This window comes from Nicotiana tabacum, chromosome 7 (assembly GCF_000715075.1).
Source record: "Nicotiana tabacum cultivar K326 chromosome 7, ASM71507v2, whole genome shotgun sequence".
NCBI classification, from domain to species: Eukaryota; Viridiplantae; Streptophyta; class Magnoliopsida; order Solanales; family Solanaceae; genus Nicotiana; species Nicotiana tabacum.
In genome coordinates this window covers 35,221,852-35,227,172 of record NC_134086.1, presented here as the reverse complement: position 1 = coordinate 35,227,172, position 5,321 = coordinate 35,221,852, and positions in this window count along the sequence as shown.

Genomic DNA, 5,321 nt, shown 5'->3' with positions numbered 1-5,321 from the left:
TGAACCATGTACGGACCCTGCCAATTGGGAGAGAACTTCCCCTTTGCTTCATCTTGATGTGAGAATATTTTCTTCAACACCAGCTGCCCCGGTGTAAACTTCCCTGGTTTAACTCTTTTGTTGAAGGCTCTGGACATTCTGTTCTGATACAACTGACCATGGCAAGCTGCATTCATACTTTTCCCATCTATATGGGCTAACTGCTCGTAGCGACCTTTTACCCATTCTGCATCATCCAACTCTGCTTCTTGTATGATCCTTAAGGAGGGAATTTCTACCTCGGCGGGGATGACCGCCTCTGTACCATAGACCAACATGTAGGGAGTTTCTCCGGTCGATGTGCGGACTGTGGTGAGGTATCCCAATAAGGCGAATGATAATTTCTCATGCCATTGTTTGTGCCTTTCGACCATCTTCCTTAGTATCTTCTTGATATTCTTGTTGGCTGCCTCTACAGCTCCATTCATCTGAGGCTTGTAGGTTGTAGAGTTCTTGTGTTTGATCTTGAATGTTTCACACATTGATTTCATCAAGTTGTTGTTGAGATTGGAACCATTATCGGTGATGATTGATTCCGGAATTCCGAACCGACAAACAATGCGGTCGCGTACGAAATCTGCCACAACCTTCTTAATGACCGCCTTGTATGATGCTGCTTCGACCCATTTGGTAAAATAATCGATTGCCACTAAGATGAACCTATGCCCATTTGATTCGGCAGGCTCGATAGGTCCGATAACATCCATTCCCCAAGTGGCGAATGGCCATGGTGAGCTTGTTGCAGTAAGCTCGTTTGGAGGCACCTTTATCATATCTGCATGTATCTGACAGCGATGGCATTTGTGAACATACTGGATACAGTCTATTTCCATAGTCATCTAAAAATACCCTGCTCGGAGTATCTTCTTTGCTAAGACAGAGCCATTCATGTGCGGCCCGCAGGTTCCTGCATGCACTTTGTCTAATAGCCTGGATGCTTCTTTTGCTTCGACACACCTTAGTAAACCCAACTCAGGAGTCCTCCTGTACAGGATTCCTCCACTGTGAAAGAAGTTGCCGGATAACCTACGAAGTGTGCGCTTTTGAGTAGTGTTGGCAAGTTCTGGATATTCCCTTATTGTCAAGTACTCCTTTATGTCATGGAACCATGACTTTCCATCCGTTTCTTCCTCAACGTGGGCGCAATAAGTTGGCTGATCATGAATCATTACTGGGATGGGATCAATGAAATTTGTATCTAGATGCTGAATCATGGATGATAAAGTAGCTAATGCATCAGCAAACTCGTTCTGGACTCTGGGGACGTGCTGAAATTCTGTCTTTGTGAACCTTTTCCTCAACTCCTGTATGTGATGCAAGTAGGGAAGTATCTTAGAGTTCTTGGTTGCCTACTCTTCTCGAACCTAATTTATGAGCAAGTCTGAGTCCCCGATCACTAGCAACTCCTGAACGTTCATGTCAATGACCATTTTGAGCCCCAAGATGCAGGCTTCATATTCGGCCAGATTATTGGTGAAAGGGAACCTGAGCTTGGTAGATACCAGGTAGTGCTGGCCGGTTTTTGATACTAGGACTGCTCCTATGCCAACTCCTTTAAAATTCGCAGCTCCGTCGAAAAGCAACCTCCAACCATCATAGGATTCTACAATATCTTCTCCTATGAAAGATACCTCTTCATCGGGAAAATACATTTTTAGGGGCTCGTATTCTCCGTCCATGGGATTCTCGGTGAGATGATCCGCCAAGGATTGCCCTTTGATTGCTTTCTGGATCACATAAACAATGTCGAATTCCTTAGCAGGATTTGCCACTTGGCGAGCTTGCTAGTGGGCATGGGTTTCTGGAAGATATACTTCAAAGGGTCCATTCTGGATATGAGATAAGTAGTGTAAGCACAGAAGTAATGCCTCAACTTCTGTGCGACCCAAGTCTGAGCACAACAAGTACGTTCTAAAAGAGAATACCGTGCCTCGTACGGTGTGAACTTCTTGCTGAGATAGTAGATGGACTGCTCCTTTCTCTTTGTTTCATCATGTTGTCCCAGAACACAACCGAATGCTCCATCCAATACCACAAGGTAAAGCAATAGGGGTCTTTCTGGCTTAGGCGAAACCAAGACTGGTGGCGTTGACAGGTATTCCTTGATTCTGTCGAAGGCTTTCTGACAATCATCAGTCCACTTGGTAGCAGCATCCTTTTTCAACATTTTGAAGATAGGTTCACAAATGACAGTGGACTGAGCTATGAACCGGCTGATATAGTTGAGTCTCCCTAGGAAACTCATCACGTCCTTCTTGTTCTTTGGCGGCAGCAATTCTTGGATAGCTTTGACCTTTGATGGATCCAATTCAATTCCTCGACAACTCACGATGAAACCCAATAATTTTCCAGCAGGAACCCCGAATGCACACTTGGCGGGATTCAGTTTCAGATTGTACCTCCTCAGTCTGTTGAAGAACTTTCTTAGGTCTTCCATGTGATCCCTAGCTTTCTTGGATTTGATGATGACATCATCCACATATACCTCAATCTCCTTGTGTATCATGTCATGAAAGATGGTAGTCATGGCTCTCATGTAGGTGGCACCAGCATTCTTCAAACCGAATGGCATCATTTTGTAACAGTACATTCCCCATGGCGTAATGAAAGCCATTTTCTCTGCATCTTCCTCATCCATCCATATCTGATGATACCCAGCAAAACAATCAACAAAAGACTATAACTCATGCTTGGCGCAATTGTCGATAAGAATGTGTATGTTAGGCAAGGGGAAGTCGTTTTTGGGACTGGCCCGATTAAGATCCCGGTAGTCAACACAAACTCTAACTTTCCCATCCTTTTTTGGCACTGCCATGATGTTGGCTAACCATGTCGGATACTCTACTACCTTGAGAACCTTGGCTTTGACTTGCTTGGTAACCTCTTCTTTGATTTTCAAACTCATGTCAGGTTTGAATTTCCTGAGCTTCTGCTTTACCGGCGGACATGTTGGATCTGTTGGCAGTTTGTGAGCTACAATGGATGTGCTGAGACCAGTCATATCATCGTATGACCAGGCGAATATGTCTTCATATTCTTTTAGGAACTCCGTGTACTCTTTCTTTTCTGATGGTGACAGGTGAATATTGATGCGCGTTTCTTTGACATTCTCTGTATCTCCCAGATTAACGACCTCAGTTTCGTCCAAGTTAGACTTAGGTCTATTCTCAAAATTCTCAACCTCTCTGACGACCTCTTCTGGTATATCATCCTCTTCTGAATCCGTATCCGTTTGTTGCATTGTCTCGTTGCAAGTCACAATCGTTGGTTCATCGTCAAGGCAAGTAATAGTAATGTTGTGTAAAATAAAGTGAATGATAGAAAAAAAATAAGAGAGAGATATATAATAAACTTAAATTCTTCGATTGAGTTCATAATTGTTTTGAATATCAGAGCTCTTTTCAAAATTAAAAGACAGTGCGGAAATAAAATCAGGTAGTAAAAGGTAAAAATGTGATGCATAGTGCTTTTGTTTAGCCTTGCTACCCCGAAGTTTTTCGGGCCCTGGTGGTTCTGATTGACCAATTGTTGAGGCGCTCTCCTCGGTTCACAACTTGTATAGAAGGGCCTTCCTCCCCTTCCTCCTCGAAAATAACACAGCAGTCCATATCATCATCCTCCAGGAACAGATTCTTCACGGCTGCCAATGCTTCATCTTCCTCCGACCCATATATAGTATCTACCGGCTCGAAAGTCTGCTCCAGGTGAGGTATCGGATGCTCCAGTGGGTAGTAGGGACCGCGCCATGGTGGTGACCAGTGATTGAACTCCTCCCAAGTGTACTCATACCCCAAACCAAATGTAGTACCATGTTTCTTTAGCTTGATGGGTTTGGCGATTCCGTGGAGGTTTTTGCCGAGTCCCCTTCCAGGTTCATATCCACACCAATTCAGGATACTTTCAATCTTGTTATCCCACCATTATCTTTGTCTACAGTGTTGACTTTTTCAATGTGGTGGTATGTTTCTCCGCCTATTCTCTTTTTGCCTCCAATCATCGGGATGGTCCGACGACTATATATGGGGTTGCTACCATTGCCATGAATAATCACCTCTTGGTGATTCTATTCGAACTTCACTATTTGATGCAGGGTCGATGCTACAGCTCCAGCGGCGTGGATCCATGGTCATCCCAATAGCAAATTGTAGGATGCTGGGACATCTATCACTTGAAAGTCAACGTCGAACCAGGTTGGCCCCATTTGCAAGCATAGGCTGATCTCTCCGATAGTAGACCTTTGGGACCCATCGAAGGCTTTGACATTGATGGCCCCATCTTTGATCTCGTGCAGGCTCTTTCCCAATGTTCTGAGAGTTATCAACGGACAAATATTGAGGCTGGAGCCTCCATCGATCAAGACTCTAGTGATGAAGTAATCCTCGCATTGCATGGTGATGTGCATGGCCATGTTCCGGCGGCAGCTCATCTTCGTGGAAGGTGATTTTGTGGCTTTCCAGTATTTGTCCTACCATATTTGCCATTTCGCCTCCAGTTATGTTGCTGGGCACATAAGCTTCGCTCAATATCTTCATCAAGGCATTTTTGTGTGCGTCAGAGCTCTATAGAAGAGCTAGGATGGAGATCTGCGCTGGTGTTTTGTTCAACTGCTCAACGACCGAATACTCCTTAGCTTGTATTTTTCTCCAAAGATCATCGGGCCCAGTTTCAATAGTCCGTCCAGAGGCTTGCTTACTGGACTCGGCTAGGTGCTCTGGAGTGTAAACCCTACCTGTTCTGGTCATACCCTGCGCAACAATTGCTTCTCCTGTCTTAGTCTTCCCTTTCCTCCTTGCTTCAGCTGTGTAATCCCATGGTATGGCATTTGAGTGCAACGGTGTTATGTCTGACATTGCTACAGGAATAGGTAACCTTGGTGGTAACATAGCAACTTCGAAAGGTGTCGGTGCCTTCGGGACTCCAAACTCAACTTCAATTGGTCCGGCCACCTTCGCAGAAGAAGGTGTTTCAAATTCGAGAGGTATAGACATGTTTACTTCATCGCCCGGGGAGGGCTGATTCTGCACAATAATTAGGTTAAGCGTGACTGCCAGTTTCTTTGGCTCATCATCCTCAGCAATCAATCCTATCGACCCCTTGGGGTCCCAGTCATCTTCGATCTCGATCATGTGAATGTCTCCACCGTTGTGGTCAGGCAGAGGGTTGTTGTGGACATTAGGAGCAGGTTACTCTGCTACGATGACCTTATTGTCGATCAGGGTTTGAATCTTGTCCTTCAATGAGTGGTATTCATCAATGGTGTGACCTTTCATGCCGGAGTGGGA